General features: G+C 44.8%; 1 long non-coding RNA gene across 1 annotated transcript; it reads left to right on the top strand.

Moving 5' to 3' along the window:
• The first annotated feature begins 4101 nt into the window (after nucleotides 1–4101).
• Nucleotides 4102–21777, top strand: LOC112411341 (uncharacterized). The gene is made up of 3 exons (XR_003005600.1): nucleotides 4102–4388; nucleotides 4494–4621; nucleotides 21566–21777. It is a non-coding gene; the product is annotated as an uncharacterized LOC112411341 (long non-coding RNA).
• Nucleotides 21778–22528: the final 751 nt, after the last annotated feature.

Genomic DNA, 22528 nt, shown 5'->3' with positions numbered 1-22528 from the left:
TCTCACACGCGGCTGGGGCATCGGGGCAGTTCAGCAGAGCCAGGTGATGGGTAGGGATGCCAGCTGGAGCCAAATGCCCTCGAGTCCTGTCAGGCTTCCAGGTTACACAAGGAGAGGTGCTGTCTTACAGGAAACTTGTGCAGAATTTTACAAAGGAGTTTGGATATCCAAGTCGATGTTATCAAAGCTTTATTAGGAAAAGGCAGAATATACACCTGTGACCCATTTCTTAAGAAAAATCATCTGGAAAGAAGCTAAATAATCTGATAGGAAATTCTAGCTAACCACGAGGTCTTTGGAATTTTAGCTTCTAGGCTCTTTCTTGTGCAAACTTTGCAAACAAGCTTTAATATTTTCTTTGCTCTCTGGTGAGGAGTACAGAAACTCATTACAAATGTACTTTGCATCTAAGAAGACTAAACCTACAAATAGAGTTTGCCTAGTTTCACCCTAAGACCGAGTAGTCCATGGGAATTACATTATTCTCAGGCTGAGACAGTCCAGTGAATGGGTCATGAATCTGGGTATCCCTACCCATTTTAGAGGCAGCATGAAAAGTGTGAATTGAAGGGCTGAAACACACACAGCCTCGGTACTGCATCTGCATTCTGATCTATTGGGAACACTGTCCTTCTAAGTTTCTTACCTTTCACTGATCTAGCATGAGATCTGAAACACCAAAAAGACACCACAGTAGGGGCAATACTCTGGACCCCAATTTTTGGAAGGCTGAGGGGGGATCACTTCCATTCCTCTCCCACTTACGGGTCATGTAGAACACCTGCCACCATCTGTGAAAGAAAGCTCAGTGTGAGTTCCTACCATTTGCACTGTGACCCTTCTCTGAGCTTCTTGTGTTTGCTGGGAGCCCCTGATCAAGTTGAGTTCACTGTTAGGAGGCAGTCTATTTCCTCAAGCGTGACTCTCTAGGTGTGGCCCTGCAGGTGGACCCAGGGCAGGAGCGGAGCAGAGGAAGGGAGAAGTGCCGGCCAGGGATCTAGGAAGCAGGCTTGTCAACGACCCAGGAGCACTGGAGGCAGAAATGAGCTGTAGCCCGGCCCTGATTTACCATGAGAAGGCTTCCACCTGCCCCCAGGTGCTCCTCCATTGCATACCAGTGCAATGAGCCAAGGCCAGCTGAGGACGTTTGAGGAACAAGGAGGGTGAGGGAAGAGATATTTGAAGGTATGACCTCCGGCAGGACAGTCAACTTCAGTAGGTCTGAAGTGAACATTCCCTGGAGATGGAGCAGGCTTGAGAAGCAGAGCAGGATATTGACACTATCTAGACTGGCTCGGCCAGTATGAAAAAAGAATCATAATCCTGGATTCTGAGATACTTTAGGACTCAAACATTCCTTTTCTGGATTTTTAAAACCCAGATCCATGGACTTCTGGGTGTCAAAAAGCTACAGGAATTATATGCAAAACAGTGTGTGTGTGTGTGCGTGTGTGCGTGCAAGCACACAGGGCATTTCTATGGAGAGAGAAGCCATAGTCCATCAAACTCACAAAAAAGAAAATGGTAACAATTCCTGCACGAAAGTTCTCTGTGCAAAAGGGATAAATGAACTCAGGGGGTTGTGAAAAGAATAACTTTGGAAGAATAAAGTTCTTGGTAGAACTTATTGGAAGAATAGGCTTCATGGCAAGACAACGCATATTTAAGATCTGACAACTGTTTAGTAAAGGAACATGCTTTTACAAAAAACAACCAATACCATATTCAGGTATGATCGACATACAAAAGGCTGACCATATTTAATGTATACAACTTGGTGAGTTTGGGGATAAGTATAAAGCCATTAAACCAACACCACAATCTATGCCGTAAACACATCCATCACCTCCAAAAGTTTCCTCCTGTCCTCTTTGTTATTACTTTTTGTGATATGAATATAACTTAAGATCTACCCTCTTAGCAAAATATTAAGTGTACAGTACAGTATTGTTAACTATGGACACTAAGATGTACAGCAGATCTCTAGGACATATTCATGGTGTATAACTGAAACTTTGTATCCTCTAACCAACACCTTCCTGTTTCCCTCTCCCCATAGACCCTGGCAACAGCCATTCTACTCCGTTTCTGTATATTTGATTATTTTAGATTCCTCATATCATGTAGTATTTGTCCTTCTGTGCCTGATTTATATTACTTAACATAATGTCCTCCAGGTTCATCCATGATGTTGCAAACGGCAGGATTTCCTTCTCTTTTAAGGCTGAACAATATTCCGTTGTATGTAGATACCACATTTTCTTTATTGATTCACCCACTGATGGACACTTAAGTTCTTTTTATATCTTGGCTATAATAATTGTGAATAATGCCGCAATGAACATGAGAATACAGATATCTCTTCAAATCATGATTTCAGTTCCTTTGGATATATACCCAGGAGTAGGATTGCTGGATCATATGGTAGTTCTAACTTTAATTTTCTGAGGAACTTCCATACTCCTTTCCATAATGGCTGTACCAATCTACATTCTCATCAACAGTGTACAAGGGTTCCCTTTTCCCTTTTCTCCAGACCTTCACCAACACCCCCCCTTTTTATAAAAAAATAATAACCATCCTAACAGGTGTGAGATGACAGCTCAGTGTGGTTGTGATTTGCATTTCCCTGATGATTAGTGATGTTGAGCACCTTTTCATATACCTGTTGGCCATTTGTATGACTTCTTTGTAGAAATGTCTCCTCAGATCCTTTGCCCATTTAAAAAATCAGGTTATTTGGATTTTTGCTATTGAGTTGTAGGAGTTCCTTATATATTTTGGATATTAATCCTTTACAAGATATAGGGTTTGCAGATATTTTCTCCTATTCCATAGGCTGCCTTTTCATTTTGGTGATTGTTTTCTTGCTGTGCAGGAACGTGCTTTTTATATACATCATCTCACCGACTTTCCCAAAGCTGACAGTCCAGAGATACTAAACAGCTTGTCCGGGTCTCACAGCTTTTACCGACCAGTCTCCGGGTCTCCCGACGCCTGCTCAGTGCTCTTTCAACTCCAACTCCGAGACCCAGGCTCCCCGACCTACCCGGTGCTGTGGCTGGCCCTCTCTGTCCAGACTCTGGAGCTGAATCAGCTCTTCTTTCCACGGAGAGATACCAAGAAGTGACTTGCCTGGGCCAGTCTCGCTGCTGACAAATCTGGAACCCTTGAGTTCAGAAACACACTGGGCCAGATCCTGAAAGTGCCCAGCATGGCAGCTTTCTTTTTGATCAATTCTCTCCCATGTACATGGAGAGGGGCTGCAAGTGGCCCTGGTACAGGGATGTCATTGCGTGTGAGCTCCTGGAGGGGGATGGGCACGGTGGGGAGGGAAAGGTGGAAAGGGATCCTGTGTCCTGGGGCTGGGCCTGCTACAGCGTACACAGCTCCTGGTGCCACCTGGAAAACAGGTTTCCTAACTCCCAGGCCACCTAATTTTCCCTCCCACTAAACCACCCCTCTGGTGCATCTACCCCAAACCAGTTGAGCAAGCCCAGTGATTGGAAGGATAACCACGGTGCTCATCTTCTGTCCAACCGCGCTACTTGGGTGGATTTATTATTGAGGAACCTCTGAGGTTCAAGAATATCACCTATGAAAATAAAAAGACAAAGTAAGATCATAGTTTAAGCTGAACCTACTTTCAGTTTTATGCGTAAAAATGTCTTTCATTTCTACAACACTAGAGTTCACATGATAGGTTCATATATTTGAAAAGCATCTATGGGATTGTCGCGCGGCCCCCATCGCTGGCGGCCTCCTCCGCCCGCCGAGCGCGCTCCCGCGAGGGTCCGGAAACCCTGCGAGCCGGCCGTGCGTTCCAAGTCGCCGCCGTCGCCGCCGGTCTACGGGGCCGGCGCTTCCAGGCCGGGCTGGACAGGCACCTCCCGCCCCTCGAGGCAACCGCAGCCTACCCGCGTGTGTGGGAGGAGCCGCCGCCGCCGCCGCTGGTGCAGACCGCGGAAAAGTCCGCAGCCCCGAGACATGGAAAACATACCGCCGCGCTGCGAGAACAGGTTCCGGTCACTTCCGCCTGTCGGAACCCCATTCCCCGCAGCCGCGCTAGTTCCGGCGCCCGGACTCCCGGTGAGGAGTCCGGCCCGAGACGCGGCCGAGGCTGCGGCCACGACCGGCGGGCAGCCCCAGATGGAGAGCGGAGCCTAGCGGGCCCGGCCCGGCGGCGGGGACTTGCAGGCCCCCGAGACCCGGCGCAGGAGCGGACACCCAGCCCTGAGCCAATCCCGCCCCGGCCCCGGAGGGACTCCTTCCCCGCGGCTCGCCGACTTCCCTCCGTGACGAAGTTTTCTCCTGTGCCTTCCCGAGGAGGATCGCTCTCTAGCTCTAGGACTCGCCTTCTGGTGGACTTGCTTGGTTTGCTTTGGGAGGTAACTTGCTTCGCTCCCACCCACATCTCCTTTCCTTGACCTCTTCCAGTCGGACGTTCTAGGTGACGAATGGAGTTTTGAGTTGGACTCTTGTGTGCCTTACAGAGTTGAGCCTGGTCCTGGAGCGCTGGAGGTGGGGTGGCGTCAGCTGTAAGATGCAAATTGGATAAAAGGAGGACCTCTCGCCAAGGGCCCCAATGAATGGCACACAGTCTACTATCACCGATGGGTTGGTATGAAGCTCCCCCTGCGCTTAGCCTCCCTGGATGGGGCCCGACCTAGCCGGAGAGTCAGGGTTTGCCGATTCCCTTTGCCCAGTGAAGTTGACAGGCGTCAGAGAGAGGGTTGTTTTGGAGCTCTGCAATTAGCCTGGGGTTGCTACCAGGTTATCCGGTTGATTGAATTTGGAAATGTAGGGGGGGGGGGGGGTTGTTTGTTTGGTTTTTGTTTTTGTTTTTCTGAAGAGAAACATTTCTCCAGATTCTCAGAGGAGGGCTAGGTAAAGCCATGACTGTTTTTCTGTATGCAGTGTGCATTAAGATTCTGTACTGATCTTGGAATCAGAGGGTGAAGGTCAGTGCCTGAAGTCAGCTGGGGTATTGGTGCATCGTCAGTTTTCCTCCTGTCCTGTAGACTCTGTTGCATTTTAGGAATTTCTGTTTGTGAACTTCATTCTGAGACTGCCACATGATGATTTATGAATTTGACATCCTTTAAGTATTGACTTGCACAGTGTTTATTATCTAATAGTTTTCCAGAATGTTGGAGTTACCAGTAAATCACAGGCTTCTGGTGGGGACAATACCAAGGAGCTAAAAAATGGCGAGGGAACATCATGGGGCTTGATTTTTTTTTTTTTTAAGTAATTTTATTTATTTATTTTTGGCTGTGTTGGGTCTTTGTTGCTGTGCGCGGGCTTTCTCTACTTGCAGCGAGCCGGGGCTACTCTTCGTTGTGGTGTGCGGGCTTCTCACTGCGGTGGCTTCTCCTGTTGCGGAGCAGGGGCTCTAGGCTTGCGAGCTTCAGTAGTTGTAGCACGTGGGCTCAGTAGTTGTGGCTCACGGGCTCAGTAGTTGTGGCTCACGGGCTCTAGAGTGCAGGCTCAGTAGTTGTGGTGCACGGGCTTAGTTGCTCCGCGGCATGTGGGATCTTCCTGGACCAGGGCTCGAACCTGTGTCCCCTAGCATTGGCAGGCAGATTCTTAACCACTGCACCACCAGGGAAGTCCATGGGGCTTGATTTTAATTACTGCGTTTTTAGTATTTCATCTTCCAGAAACATTTGCATTTAAGGGGTATAAAGCCTAAGTGAATTATGTAGTAGAAACTGGCAGGTGGATTTGTTGAGTTGGGTGAGTCCTTTGTAGTACTTACCTATGTTGCTTGGTGGTGGTTGGTAAATTGAGCTAGACTATGTGTGGTTTAAGTAGAGTTCCCTTATTCTTAAGAGTTATTCTTTGGACTATTAGGTGAAGTGATAAAAGCATATTCCTTTACTACATTTTACTTCTCAGTTTAATTATGACATTGTATCCAGGTCCCAGGTTTTACTCAGCCTTTTTTTTTTTTGGTCAACCTTCAAACTATTACATCATTAAAAAAAAATCAAATAACTGAAGTAAGGGACCAAAGAAAGCACTTTGATGAGAAGTGCAACAATTGTGCTCCTGCAGAAAGTGGTTGAATTTCCTAATAAGAGAGTTTCATCCAATTTTAAGACACATTTGTTGATTTTAAAAGGGCCAAATTCCATTATCATACCATAGCTATTCCAGAAACAGAATTTCCTCTTCCTGTTCATGCTTTCCAGTGTCATGTGAATGTTCACCTAAAAGATTCCATTAAATATTTAACCCTTTTTTTTTTAAAGCATCTGTGGAGTGTACCTATGTGCCAAGCACAGAGCTGTGCTTAGGAGGCAGTGGTGAACAAGTCATTCATGGCTCCCTGTCCACATGAATTCTCACTGGCAGAGAGTGAAGCCCTAAGCCCTGGCAGGTTTTGACAGTTTACTGGGAAGCCACATCACCTTGCTGGCTGGTAAGGCTTTTCTGCCTCTTCCCAGCTGACACTTCCCAAGTCACGCAGTGTCCTCGGTACCACGTAGAGGACTGCTCAGTGAGCAACAGTGCCTGCATTCTCTCTCTGAGGCCCAAATATGTGCACCTTTTGCACCTGCACTCTGTATCCAGCAGAGGAGTACTTCCTAGGCGCATTCCTCTGGTAGTACCTTTTCCTCGGAGGTGTCGGCTACTTCTCTCTCCTTGACCTACAGGCAGAGTGAAGAGGTCTGTTTCCTCACACTCAGAGTGATGCAATGGAGGATCATGAAAAGATGGTTTTAAGAAGGGTAATTAAAGTTGTTTCCTGTGCTGTGTGCCCTCTCCCTCTTGGCACAGCTAGGGTGGCCCATCCTTGTCAAATGACTGAAACCAGTGTGATGGAGGTCTCCATCTCCAAATTACATCAGCTTGAAAGTGTCATTTCTAGAAGTGACCTCTTTCTGGTCTTTCTTATAAAAGAGCCTCTTGTACGGGAACAAATGAGGAAGATCCACATTGACTGCCTCAGACAGGGACTTCCACACATGGAAAGAGTACACCAGCAGCTTTACATCTTCCTCTCCTAAGGAGTACACTCACAGTCCTTTCCTTCTGGGATATCTACACCCTTTGCGGCTCCCATTAGCTCTGAAGGTGGTATTCAAGGTAGTTAAGAGGTGAAAGGAAGGTGGGATAAGGCGTTTTATTCCTAATTCTGAAAGTTAATTCTTTAAATCCAGTGCCTTATTGTTTGGTGAATAAGGCAGGGGGAGGGTAATCTAGTACCTTGTTCTTTACTTTAGAATGCTAAGTTCCTATTAATTAAGTTTTATTTTTTTTAGCCACGCCGTGTGATGTGCAGGATCTTAGTTCCCCCGACCAGGGATGGAACCCATGTCCCCTGCAGTGGAAGCACAGAGTCTTAACCACTGGACTGCCAGGGAAGTCCCTCATTAATTTTTTATATATACAGAAAGATATTTATTATGCGGAACTGGCTCGCGCGATTTTGGAGACTGACAGGTCCCAAGATCTGCAGGTAAGTCCGCAAGCTGGAGACCCAGGAGGGCTGATGGTGTAGTTACAGTCTGAGTCTCAAGGTCTGAAATCCAGGAGAACTGATGTTTCAGTTACTGTCCAAAGGCTGGCACAAATTTTTATAGATATAGAAAGAAACTTTAAGTATCCTCTTTATGATGGGATGATTTGGTTGTGTGGCATAACCAGTTCTGTAGCTACTATTTCATAGTCCCAGGCTGAGGGTTTGTTCAGAGGGAAACAGAGGAATATCTGAGTACACATAGTACCTTGCATTCCTAAGCACTTTGAGTTGTTTCCTTCTAAAGATTAGCAAACATGGCATAGTTATTTTATTTTGTATCTCTTTAATTGCTAGCGAAGATGTCATTTTTTGTCACCACCTGAAGTTTAAGAGCCTGTATTTTATCTGAACACTTATATTTGCATAAATTCTGTGTATATTTGGGTAGTAACCTGTTATCAGCTCTCACCTTCCCCCCATTATGTTCCTTTCCTTTTGATATTTTATGCATTTCCTGATATTTTATGTACATAGTACCACAGAATGTTGGTTCCTAGCGGTGTACTCAGCAAATATTTATGCAGACATGTTGAGTTTGAACTTGAATGGGCTTTGAGGCTTTCTAGTCCAGGAACCTAAACATACATATGTAGAAGATGAGGCTCAGAGCAGTTCAATGATTTATCTAAGGTCATAGCTGGTAAATAAAGAACATTGAGCTAGACCTAGATGTCCGGTAAGGTTCTGGACACCACACCAAATTGCCTCAAACCCTAGAGCAGGGTTTCTCAACCTCAGCGCTAGTTTTTGGGCCTAATTGGCCAGATAATTCTTGGTTGTAGGGGACTGTCCTGTGCATTGTAGAATGTTTAGCAGCATCCCTGGCTTCTATCCTCTAGAAGCCAGTAATGAATGCCCCCACCCCTGAGTAGTGACATCTGACAATATCTCTAGACATTGCCAAGTGTCCCCCGGGGGACAAAATTTTCCCTAGTTGCTCTAGCAGGAGGTAAACACTTCCTAGGCTTTGCGGGGGAGTTGGTGAGTTTCCTCTGCAGAAGTTTAGAGTCGGAGCCTGGCACTCTTCTCCGACAGGTGGAGGGTGTGGACAAACCCATATAGTTGCCCCATTCTACCTCTACAGAGCCAGGAGTATGGATACTGAGAACCGCTATCCCATCATATAGTTCTGAGTCAGCCCTTCTTCCACAAGGCTCACAGAAGGGCTGAACTGGCAGGCTTGGGATGGGCAGGGAGGAGGTGGGGTCTGCACACTTGTTGGAGCCCAGGCTTCTACTGAGATGGAGACAGCAGTTCAGACCCCTGAAGAATGACACCGGCAGAGTGCTGAGCGGGTCTTCCCAAGACAATGAGTGTGAAGCCCCGGGAAATCAGCACCAGAGACAGCTCCCAGGGCAGACAGTTTCAGGCACTAGATTGACCCAGAGGAGTTCCTTCCAGCCCTGGTAGTTTGGATCTGAATACACTTTCCCTGCTGATCTCCTCCACCAACAATGTTCAAAATATATGTTTAAGGTAACCTTCACCACTGCACTATGAGATTGCTACTATGATCCTAATGTTACAGAAACTGAAAGCAGGCTCAGAGGTTCCCTTGCTCAGTGTTACACAGCTAGAAAATCTCAGGCTTCACAGTTGGACTGAGGATACTGGCTTCAAAGTCTGCTCTTTACCAGATGCCTCCTCCAAGCAAAGCTTAAGCATCACATCTTCCATGAAGAACTTCCAGATACTCTGTTCCCAATGGAATTGACCACTCCCTCCTCTGCCCCCCACCCCCTGACACCATACCTTGTAAACACTTCACAGCCTCTATAATACTTTGTTGCACTTGTCTCTACATCTTCCCCTGCTATACTGTAGACTTCCTGAAGGCCAGGTCGAATATCCCCAGTTAATAACATGGTGCTGCCTGACACACAGTAGACACTTAAGAAATGTCGTTGAATAAATAGAATCAGAGGAGCTACATGAATCAGTTATGGGGACATTCTCCCATGATCAAATCCATTATAGGTGGATCAGCAAGAAGAGATTTCTCTAATTCCTGATTCTGAACTCTTTTCTATAGTCTTAGAGAATGAAACCAAAGTGATGATTTTGGCAAATGTAGAAAACAAAGATTACTGACTCATTATTTTCCAAGTTGGTCACACTGCTGTTAGAGCAACAAATGAAAAAGAAAAAATGAAAGTTACTAGACAGTGTTAACAGATTCAGGTTATTGAATTTTCAGTGTTTTCAAGATTGGAGAAGAAAATCCTTAAGGAGGAAAGAAAGAAACAGCAGAATTTGTCCCTGAGCATCTTTATAAGGCAAGAAGTTCAAAATTTGGAAAGGGTCTGATCAATCTTTGGGGTTGGACACTGCTCTCCAAGACCTGTCAAGCATCACTCCAGTCTAAGGAGAACAAGCTCTCTTGGTTGACTGAGGAATTGATCTCATTTATCACCAGATTCTTGGCTCAATGTAAGGTTGTGTTCAGATGTGCCACCCCCAAAAATCTGGGTCTTCCCCAGGGAAGCATCTATTTCTAAGCCACATGAAGGCAAGCTAAGGGCCTTGCTCAGACTCTGTAGTCTTTGGACGACCTTCCACCATTCCTAGTGGAAAGAGACTCCCTATCATTAGCGATCACTCCCAAGGCTAGAAGGCCCTTCGCTTTGGTGAGTCTTTACTTACTATCAGCCCCAGAGATCTTCTTGCCACTTGGACTTGGCATTTCTGAGAGTCAAGCACTGGGGACAGGGAGGGATGGAAGAAACAGTTTAAACCCTGAGAGTGCCTGAGGGTATTGGACTTCCAGTTAAACACTTTTGAGTAATTACAACTTTTATCCAAAAGGCACACATAACTTTTATTTTTATATATATATAAATTTATTTATTTTTGGCTGTGTTGGGTCTTCGTTGTTGCACGCGGGCTTTCTCTAGTTGTGGCGAGCAAGGGCTACTCTTTGGTGCAGTGCACGGGCTTCTCGTTGCAGTGGCTTCTCTTGTTGCGGAGCACGGGCTCTAGGTGTGTGGGCTTAGTAGTTGCAGCTCGCAAGCTCTAGAGCGCAGGCTCAGTAGTTGTGGCTCACGGGCTTAGTTGCTCCACGGCACGTGGGATCTTTCTGGACCAGGGCTCTAACCCGTGTCCCCTGCATTGGCAGGTGGATTCTTAACCACTGTGCCACCAGGGAAGCCCAACTGTTGTATTTTTAAAAATTTTTATAAGACATCGAAAGGCAAGGCTTCATATAGATGATGAAAATAAACACTAAGATTTAAAATAAATGGGCTATATAATTTACAAAGGAAAAAACACACTAAAAACTAGTTAACACACGTGGATAAAATCATTCCGGGTAACTTAAAGATATGTCATTCAAAACAAAAGGCTTTATGTTCTGCTTCTTACATCAGGAGTTAAAAAAAAAAGTCTCACTGTCAACAGTAGGATTTATAATCCTATCATCACTGAGGGAAATCAGTGATGATAGGATTGTAAATTGGACACAGATCTAGGAGACAGCATGGTGCAGTGGCAGGGTCAGAGAGAGCTGCATTCCAGTCTTGGTTCTGCCACTTACTATCTCTATGATCCTGGAAGTTTCTTTGGGTCTGTGTCTTTCACATCATCTTGAAAATGGGGATAATACTATCCACTACATATACTTATACTCTTTTTTTTTAATCTGTAGTTTTACTTTATTTATTTAGTTTTACTTTATTTATTTAACATCTTTATTGGAGTATAATTGCTTTACCATGGTGTGTTAGTTTCTGCTGTATAACAAAGTGAATCAGCTATACATAAACATATATCCCCGTATCTCCTCCCTCTTGCATCTCATATACATATACTCTTCAATGAGTAACTGATGTAAACTGTTTAACAGAGAACCTGACATGGATAATTAATGATGGTTGATCTCCCTACTCCCACGGAAGGGAGGAGGTGACAATTCTCAGTGGAGCCAGCATGGATATTTGCTATATTATTCTTCTGTTCTTGAATATGTTATATGGTTATTCTATTATTGAAAAGAGAGATAGAGAAAGATCTTTAAAACTGAAGATGATATTTCAGGAAAAAGGCAGCCGTGACTCACCTCTAATTTGGGTATTTTCTCCTCTTCTTGGGAAAGAACAGACCAGGGAAAACAGAGCTGAAAGGAGAAAGGAAAGCTGTAGGATCAAGCCTGGCCAAACACAGCCTTAGAATTGGAAGGGATCCCTTGCCTCAGCTGTGCCATCTGGCCTCTTCTTCTTTCCTCACTGCTTTCTGCCCTTTCCCCCGACCCTTCCACATGTACAGTAAGTCCCCTACATATGAGCGAGTGCCATTCTGAGAGCACATTCGTAAGTCCAATTTGTTCGTAAGTCCAACACAGTTAGCTTAGGTACCCAACTAATACAATCAGCTGTATACTGCTGCTTTTATGCTTGCTTCCGGACATCCTGGGTTTGAAATAAAGATACTGTGCTAGTGTACTCTACACAGTACTGTATAGTAAAGCATACAAAAGCACAACCACTTGTAGAGGATGCACGCACATGACAATGTATGCCATACACATGAACCAACTTATGTGATTGGACATGCGAACACATGTTCACATCTTTGAAAGTTTGCAACTTGAAGGTTCGTATGTAGGGGACTTACTATAATGCTCACTCTCTTGTCCACAGCCTTCTCCTCCTGCTTGGGGCAGTGTGGGAGGGGACTACACAAGGGTGTGACTACCAGGAAGTGGAGATCACTGTAGGGCATGTTAGAGGCTGCCTGTTACAGACGGCATTTCTTAATTAATTGAAATATAGTTGACGTACAATATTATGTTAGCTTCAGGTGTGCTCTATTGTGATTTGACACTTGCATACATTATGAAATGATCACCATAATTCTAGTGGACTTCCCTGGTGGCACAGTGGTTAAGAATCCGCCTACCAGTGCAGGGGACACAGATTCGAGCCCTGGCCTGGGAAGATCCTGTATGCCGTGGAGCAACTAAGCCCGTGCGCCACAGCTACTGAGCCTGCGCTCTAGAGTCCGTGAGCCACAGGTACTGAAGCCTTCACGCCTAGAGCCTGTGCTCCACAACAAGAGAAACCACTGCAATGAGAAGCCCTCACACCTCAATGAAGGGTAGCCCCCACTCTCTGTAACTAGAGAAAGCCGGCGCACAGCAACAATGACCAAAAAAAAAAAAAGTCTAGTAACTGTCTGTCCCCATACAAAGTTACTACAATATTATTGACCATTGTCCTTATGCTGTAGATTACATCCCCATGGCTAATTTATTTTTTAACTGGAGGTTTGTACCTCTCAATGCCCTTCACCTATTTCAGCTCCTCCCACCCCCTTTCCTCTGGCAACTACCCATGTTTTTTCTGTATCTATGAGAGACACCATTTCTGTGTTGTTGGATAGTTAGGTTGGTTCCAATTTGTCAAGACCTTAAATAACACTACAATGAACATCTAGTATAACAAGCATTATGTTTAAATTAGGAAAAATATATTGTTAATTTTTTAAAAGAATTAAGAGCAGTTATTGAGAACCCTGATGACAAGTTGTTATACTCACAGTTATGGTTTATTACAGTGAAAGGATACAGACTAAAATCAGCAAAAGGAAGAGAAGCATGGGGAATGGTCCAGGAGAGTTCCAGGCATGAGCTTCCAGTTGTCCATTCCCAGTGGGATTGTGTGGATTGTGCTTACGTCTCCCAGCAGTAGGGTCTGGCAATGTGCCTGGAGTATTTCCAACTAGGAAAGCTCACCTAAGCCTTGGTGTCAGAGGTTTTTATTGGAGATCAGTTATGTAAACATGAATGATCACCAGTGTGGCTGATCTAGAATTTCTGTTTGGATCTTTTTTAAAAATGTAATTTCTGGGCTTCCCTGGTGGCGCAGTGGTTGAGAGTCCGCCTGCCGATGCAGGGGACACGGGTTCGTGCCCCGGTCCGGGAAGATCCCACATGCCGCGGAGGGGCTGGGCCCGTGAGCCATGGCTGCTGAGCCTGCACGTCCGGAGCCTGTGCTCCGCAATGGGAGAGGCCACAGCAGTGAGAGGCCCGCGTACCTCAAAAAAAAAAAAAAAAAAGTGTAATTTCTATCTCTTTATTGATATTTTCTATTTTATGAGATAGTATTCTCATACTTCCCTTTAGTTAGTTATTCACGGTTTTCCTGAGTTCTTAATCATATAAAATAGCTGATTTAAAGTCTTTGTCTAATGTGCCCAATGTGTGGGCTTCCTTAGGGATAGTTCTTCGACTGCTTTTTCTTTTCTTTTTTTAGTATTTATTTATTTATTTATTTATGGCTGCACCGGGTCTTAGTTGTGGCATGCGGGATCTTCGTTGCGACATGTGGGATCTTTCATTCTGGGGTGTGGGCTTCTCTCTAGTTCTGGTGCACAGGCTCCAGAGCGTGTGGGCTCAGTAGCTGTGGCGTGCGGGCTCCAGAGTGCATGGGCAGCATGTGGGCTCTCTAGTTGTGGCTCGCATGCTCAGCAGTTGTGGCTTGCGGGCTTAGTTGCCCCGCGGCATGTGGGATCTTAGTTCCGACCAGGAATCGAATCCACGTCCTCTGCATTGGAAGGTGGATTCTTAACCACTGGACCACCAGGGAAGTCCCTTGACTGCTTTTTTCTTATGTATGGGCCATACTTTCCTGGTTCTTTGCATGTCTTTTGCTATTTTGTTGAAAACTGGGCATTTTAAACAATAAAATGTGACAAGTCTCAAAATCAGAACTTGATCTCCTTAGAGAACTTAGAGAACTTGATCTCCTTATTGATGCTGTTGTTGTTTGATTTGTGACTTTCTGGGGCTACTGCTGAACATTCGTATTTTATATCATGTTGGCTATTGAAGTGTGTACTCAGTTAGCCTAGTAGTCTTCCAATGATTAGATAGAGATTTCCTTAAATTAACTGAACCAATAAGTCTCATAGTCTTTGCTGAGGGTCTGTTGTGTGTTTCTGGGCACGTCTTCAATACTCCAGCAATTTATAATTCTCTTAGCCTTTGCTCTTTGTGCGCAGTCTTAAGGTTAGCCAGAGGTGAGTGATTAGGCCTTCCTAGGTCTTTCCTGGGTATGTGCACAGTCCTGCATGCACACGTAGCCTTTTAGATCCCCAAGAATATGTGAGAGCTTTTCAACCCTCCTATGGGCATCTCATTCCTTAGGTTTTCCTTATGTTTTTGGCTGGCCTCTGTTTGCCCCAAGCGGTATCAATGCTTCAGGCAGCTGTGGTGTTAAACAACTGCCACTGACTGTTTTAGATCCTCTCTCTGGGGACAGGGCCTTCTCCCATGGAGTGAGTTCCAAGTTGGGTCAAATAAAGACAAGCCTGTGAATGAGGCCTTTTGGGGAGCTGAAAAATAGTTCAGATAGTGACAGTTCTCTGGAGATGGGGCTCTGGGGAGCTCCTGAACCAGTTGTCCCTTCCTGTGGCTGGTAGGCTGCTGTTTTTCACAGCTACCTTGATTGTGAACCTGCTGATTTTCAACCTACCGTGGAACTGGGAAGAGAAGAATGGAAGAGGGCAATTTAAAATGCCACAAAGCTCACTGTTCTTACTGATATTGACTTTTTTAAAAAAAATAAATATCCCTTTGGCATGCCTTGTAATTTTTTTTGTTGAAAGCCAGACATGTTGTATTGAATCATATGAACTGAGGTAAATAGGCCTTTTGGGCGAAGATTTGTGTTAACTGGGCTAGAAGTTGAGCTGTTCTTAATGTTTGCTGTAACTCTAGGTTCTAGAGCCTTCAAACATCTCTAGTGTCCTTGTTTGCATTCCCTTGGGACTCTGGGCTTCCATAAGTTCTCTTCCTCAGAGTTTGTGTCTTGTAGCTCTTTCAGCTATTATCCACTCTTGTTATACTGAATTCCTTTTAGTATGGTGGTAAACTGTGGGGGAGGGGGAGCATTCTATAATCCTTTGATTAAATCTCAGTCTTAGAATGAGCCTGTTTCGGGAGGCTATGACCATTACATGTGTTTCTCCATTAGTATTGCTTTCTTTCCCCCACCTTATTTGGATAATAAAATTCCAAACGAATTTATAATGCTAAGAAATCACGTTTGATCTGAAATAACACGGAGAAAGTAAGACACAAAATACTATACTTAACTTTTTAATTGTATGATAAATGCATCCCTTGCTGCAGAAATGTCAGATTATAAGGCATGTTCACATTAAGAATACCGTCATAACAACAGAAGAAAGATTTATTAACTTTATTGAAATGAAAGAGAAATTTAGACATTATCTAGCTTAGGAAATTATTGAACTACGGAAAAAGATGATATTGACATAATGCTAGTGGTCAGCTATATAAGGAACAGTGGTGACAGGTACACACAAGGTTGTAAAATCCATTATTTCCACCAAAAAAGTGATTATGTCACGTGACTCTGCGGGCACCGGCCCCAGCTTTTTCAACTGGAAGCCCCAATATTTGTATATTTTGCCCCTATCATGGATATGTTTTCCCTTTCTCTGGATTTGTGTCGGGATCTCTCCTAAGAAACAACCCTGAATATGGAGAAATTAGTACAGCACGTGATGATTTCCAGCCTCTAAATGCCTCAACAAATGGATACTCCAAATGCCTCAATAAATGGATACTTTTGTAAAATAAGTCTCGCTAAAATGTTATACGAGAAAGTTGAGAGTAAAGAGATGGGGAGAGCGCGGAAAACGGGAGGTTCTGTGCTCATTTTTTCAGAAAATAGTCTCGAGAGATCTCTGTGGCCAAGCTCCTCCTGGCAGTCAGGGCCTGGGAAAAGCAACTTTTTATTCAGTATTTCCGCAGCCCCCAGGGGTCACGCACGCGGACCTGTGATAAATGTAAGTGGGTTTCTCGTCCGGGAAAAGGCGCCACATCTCCCGGACTCAGGACGTGGATCCCGGACCCAGGACGTGGATCCCGCACCCACTAAGGAGCCTATCGGTCCCGGGGCGAGTCGGACGCCCTCTGCAGGCCGTTGATGAGTGGCGAACAAAGCCAAGCGCCTCCTTGCGGCCATCTCGGAGAATCACGGAAATTCTCGAGGCCCTGCTTTTCGTTAATGGCCCTGGAGATGCTCTGCTCTAGCCATACCTGTTCTCTTTCCTGGGACAAGCCTTCGTGCCATAGCTTGGAGAGCAAGGAAATATTCATGGCTTTAAGATATCTGGAAAGGATCTCTTCTAAGTCATGCCATAATGTCAGGACCGACTTCAAGTTTCAGGAGAAGAACAGGGGATATCAAAACCCCAAAGGCACTGAAGCACCTGTTTTGACCATCTGCCGCTTTTCAACCTGCTTGACAGAGGACTACAGTGAAGCCTGAGATAAGAGCCCCCTTGATAAATCTCTTTCTAACTTTGATCACAATCAGGAACAACTGGAGCAGAAGATAAAGGTAGAATCTCTTCAGGCTTGTACCTGTTTTGGAATTGTCCAGAGGAACTCCCAAGAACTCAGTAGCTCTCTGACGCAGGGGTCATTCAGCAAGTGTGCTTTGGAGCTTATCAGGGGGAAATTGAAGTGAGATTTTCCCCCATTTAACAAATCCCTACGAAAAATCAGAAAATAAAGAAAAAAGTGAAATTGGAACACTCTTAATTTTATTATTGTTTGCTAAGTACAAGAAGGCAATCTACCCTTGTATTTCTGTATCAGATCTAAAATACCAGAAACCAAAATCATGCTTGTACATCTTCAATTTCCACAAAAAAAAAAAAGTTTAGAGAGAAGAACATGATTTATATTCCTTAAATAATTACCTTTATGATTTACATTTATCATTTAGTTTTGCAAATTTTCAGGGAGTCTTTGATATTTCCCCAATTTGAAATATATATATATATATACATATATATATATATATTTATGGAAAACTTTCTTTGGTGTACAGACTTCTGTCAGTTAAGGTGAAGTTAGCTTCTGCAACAGAAAAACATGTGAATATTGTTTGAACACCATACAAGCTTATCTTTGCTTCATATAACACCTAAATGTAGGCTTTCAAATCAAGTGACTTTGCTTATGGCTTTTCTCCCATCAATGATCCAGGACCCCAGGACCATCTTTTTTATGGATTTGCCATTGTCAACATATGGTTTCAAATCTGGCTCCAGTGCTTGGGTCTATCCCACTCATTGTAGAGGGTGAGAGAGCATGTTACCTCTCTTGGGGGAGTGTTTTCATAGGCCAGGCCTGTGTGGGCCAAATATCATTTCTAGCCATGTAAACTTGGCCAGGACTCAGTCTCATGGCCGCAGCTAACAATAAAGAGGCTGTGAGACAGTCTTAATTTTGTGACTGAGGAGAAGGGGATGTAATAGGGAAGAACCTTTGTATTTTATTACAAGTTAATTACTAAAGGGGTGTTGCCTATAAACTTAAATTTTACATTATGGCCCATCTTTGGGAACTCTGCCTCCCGGGTAATGAGCATTAAGCCAAAAGACCTTAGTTTAGCTCACTGGAGACATCCTGACCACATCCACCTGTGAATGACTGTAGGAAGGAAGAAATTAACACATCTCCTCTGGAGGCTGACCAGAACCAGGAAATGTTTGATTTTACTCCCTCCCCTTTTAGTATAAAGGAAGCCTGAATTCTAACTCAGGCAAGATGGTTCTTTGGGACACGAGTCTACCATCTTCTTGGTCTCCCGGCTTTCTGAATAAAGTTGCTATTCCTTGCCCCAGCAACTTGTCTCTTGATTTATTGGCCAGGCATGGGACGAGCAGTATGAGCTTGGACTCTGTAACTGAGGGATGAGATTGGTGAATAAGTGCACTGTTGATTTTTACATTATAAACACTAATTCGGTTTTTAGAATTAATATCCACTTTTCTTGCTTGAACACAATTTACCCAATAAAACTGTGACTCACAATCTAATTCCGTATATTAAACCCAGGAAATACACTCAAGGATGTCAATCATAAGGTTCACAGAATCATCAGCTCTTTTTAAAAAGGGAGATTCACACTGTTTCAAGAGCATAGATTAAAGTTGAAAAAGAGCCTAGACTATTGTTGTCTCAAAATAAGAAAGAAGGTAGTTAACAGACTTAGTAATACTTAGATAGAGATTGACACTGGGGCCATCAGTCAGTGACTATGACAGATACTCCCATGTCCAGGATGATGTATGTGGTCTTTCACTCAGCATACAGAGAGGTTGGCAATGGGACTCACTCTTTCGTGTGCTTTCATTTTACTGTCCTTCAGTTCATGTGTGATCAGTTAAGTGAACATCTCAAGAGTTTATCCTTTCTTTATTCAGGTCCCTGACAGTTTCTAGAAGCCCTTATTACGCAGTTTGTGGTGCACCAGGGTGGGACCCACTCTTTAATTGCTAGAACACAAAGCACAGTTTAGGATGAGTGAGACCCAATCCCAGCCTCTTCCCCAGTACACCTTTATTCCTCATCCACACATGTTTTGAGGACTGACTGACTCCACGGAGACATCTCAGGGAAGGCAGCCATGGTGAGGGCTCCCTGGAGCTGGCTCCCAGAGCTGGTCCCTGCATCTTGGGGAGCCTGAAGTCAGGTCTGTCCTCCCGGATTGGCAGACATAAAACACTCACTTTTTGGTGGAGGAACGTGAAGATGTCCCCTTTGCCCAGATAATGGCCTGAGCCAGATCACAATCCATTAAAGAGATGGGGCTGGAAAATGGATGTTCCTTAAATTGAAAAACTTTTTCCTTTAAATATTTTTGACAGGTTTGATTTGTTTGGAGACACTTGACCAAAAAAGATGTGTGGATGGCAGATAAAAACATGAAAAGATGCTTAGTATCTTAGTCATTAGGGAAGTACAAATTAAAACCACAATTGAGGGCTTCCCTGGTGGCGCAGCGGTTGAGAGTCTGCCTGCCGATGCAGGGGACACGGGTTCGTGCCCCGGTCCGGGAAGATCCCACATGCCGCGGAGCAGCTGGGCCCGTGAGCCATGGCCGCTGAGCCTGCGCGTCCGGAGCCTGTGCTCCGCAACGGGAGAGGCCACAACAGTGAGAGGCCCGTGTACCGCAAAAATAAAAAAAGTGAAATTTATCTCTTCTGTATGAGTCATCTATTCCACTCCTAGATATTTGCTTAGAGAAATGAGAGTATATGTCCTCACAGGACTTACACAGGAAAATCCATAGCAGCTTTATTTGTATTGCCAGAAACTGGAAACAACCCAAATGCCTATCATTAGGTGAGCAAGTAATGTGCACATCCACACCGTGGAGTACTATTCACCCACGAAAAGGAACCAGATAGGGGTGCATCTCAAATAATGAAGCTGAATGAAAAAAGCCAGACCCCCCAAAATCATTTATACTGCATGATTCCATTTACATAAAATTCTAGGAAATGTAAACTAATCTATAGGGATAAAAAGTAGCTCAGTAGTTGTCTGGTGGGGAGAGAGTAAGAGACAGGCAGGTAGCAGAAGGAAGGGACTATAATAGGAAAACTTTTGGAGATGATAGATATCTTCATTACCTTGATTGTGGTGATGGTTTCATGGGTGTATACACTTGTCAATGCTTATCACATTGTATTGTTTAAATATGCCCAGCGTATATTGTGTCAATTAGATCTAAGAAAATTTAAAAAAAGAAAAAGAAAAGCCAACTTGGACATGAGGGCAGTCCAGGGCTGCCCAAAGTAAGGCAGCATCTACTCAGTAACAAAATCCAGGCGCTAGTGACTTTGTAGGGAGGTGGAAATCACAGGAGGGAATTCACGCCCTCTACTGGCCACCAGAGACAAAGACCATTCATCCCTGTGGGCAGAAGGCAGACAAGCACATGTGTGACCTAAGTAGAGCTCCTCCGGCTTTCCTAGCAAAGCTGAAAAGAACTCTTTCTAGTCAGGACTTCTCTTATCTCTGTGACAAAGAAATTTGTCTTCAGCGTCAGGTAGCAGAGAAAAACTACAAGTTATTTAATATCTCTATATATGGATAATAATAGTGCATGGGTCATAAGGCTCAGTGTGTAACCTATAGTTTTCCAGCTCAATAAGGCATATCTACGGTGATGTAGGATAAATGTAATGTGAATAGATGTGGAAATATATGAAGAAATAATATAATACACAATAGCAGATACATAAATGCCTAATAAACGTTTTAGTATATTTGGAATTAAATAAATGCAAATCAAAATGAGATATTTTAAAGCCCAAAAAAGCAAATATTAAAAAGAATCTTTAAGATTGTAGGGGAAGGGTGGGACTTCTCTGGCGATGCAGTGGTTAAGAATCCGCCCACCAGCACAGGGAACACCAGTTTGAGCCCTGGTCCGGGGAGATCCCACATGCCATGGGGCAACTAAGCCCAAGCGCCAGAAGTACTGAGCCTGCGCTCTAGGGCCTGCGTGCCACAACTACTGAATCCCACGCACCTAGAGCCTGGGCTCTGCAACAAAGAGAAGCCACCGCAATGACAAGCCCGCCACCACAACGAACAGTAGCCTCCACTCACCGCAACTAGAGAAAGCCTGCCCAGCAATGAAGACCCAACGCAGCCATAAATAAATAAATAAATAGATAAATAGATAATAAATAAATAAATAAATATATTAAAAAAACAGAATGTAGGGGAAGGGTAAGATGGATTGTCATTGCTATATGTCAAAACCTCCTAAATGTTACAAAAATACACAAGATAATAGTAAATAGTCAAAATATTAAAATACACCCCAGGCATCCCCATACCTGTCACCTGCTCCACTGAAGGGCACCTTCCAAATACAATGAGGCATTTGTTCGGGGGCTTCACCACTGGAAAGCAGGGGAGGGCCCAGAAGATTCATGTCACAGAGGCAAGGGTGTGTTCGGCTCTGTGCAGAGAGAGCCCAGGCCCACCAGAAACCAGAGTGTTTCCAGGACAAGGTGGATGTTAAAACTCTGAAGAACAAGTCAGTCATGGACCAGTTCCTAAATTACAAAGCAGGGGTAGCATGTGGAGCTAATGCAATGAGAAAAGTCCTCCCAAAGATGTACTCACAGCCCCGGAGGGGACCAAATAAGCAAAGTCCTTAAGATTACAAGGCTTCCTCTTTCCCTATACAGGGAAGGACATCAAATCCACATCTGCAGACTGGAGCGGTCTTGAGGTCACAATGCTCTTAACAAGCAACAGGAAGGTCAAAGTCAGAGTCATGATGCCAGGAACTGCGAGGCTCCAGGATCAGCACCTGTGTCTGAGGGAACCATTTTCTGCTCCCCAGAGGTCTCCTGTCTCTGAGAGAAGAGGCTATGGGACCAGACCCAGAATAAGCAGAGACTCCTGGGGAGGACCACAGGTTCTGACCAAGGGTAAAATTAAAAAGAAATGAGGGTTTTTTTCAGGGTCTTCATTTACTGAAAAGAGGGAAAATCAAAAAGAGCCGTGGTCCAAACCAAGACATGTCAGGCTGTGTGCAGAGCCCAGACCCCGAGAAATCAGAGCTGCCTCTGTGGCAATGGACCTCGGCCACCAGGTCCCTGGCCACCCCAACTTTGCCTCATGAGTTTGGGAGGTTTTCCATCATCAATCAGAAATCACCCTCCCTCCCATCCATCCAGGCACGGATCCCTAGAAGCAACGTTTACTACATGTAGACAAATTCTACTGACTCTCTCCCAACCACTGACATTGATCACAGGACATTGCCACGGCTCTAGCCTTGCAGCCCATACCACGTCATCCATGCGCATCATTCTGTATTATTAAGAGTAACTGATGAAGTGAGACTGCAGAAGGGCCATGCCGTGCAAGTGGACAACTTTATGGATAGGCACAATATGTCAAATCTCGTGGGCTCCGTGCGGCCGGTGGACAGCGGCAGGAAGGCGCCCCCCGGGGCCCGCAGCTCGCCCAGGACCACCTCCAGGGCGCCCATCTGGTTGTAGAGATTGGACGTGAGCGCCGCCAGGGGCGCGCGGGCTTCGGGCCCCAGGGTTCCGCGACGGCGTTTGCGGGAGGGGGGCCCGGCCTCCGCCGGGCTGTGCTGGCAGCGTCCCCAGCTCCTGACCCACGCTGGCGATCGGGAC

The sequence above is a fragment of the Neophocaena asiaeorientalis genome, unplaced genomic scaffold, assembly GCF_003031525.2.
Source record: "Neophocaena asiaeorientalis asiaeorientalis breed wild unplaced genomic scaffold, Neophocaena_asiaeorientalis_V1.1 scaffold78, whole genome shotgun sequence".
NCBI lineage: Eukaryota > Metazoa > Chordata > Mammalia > Artiodactyla > Phocoenidae > Neophocaena > Neophocaena asiaeorientalis.
This window is presented reverse-complemented; position numbering and strand designations above follow the sequence as displayed.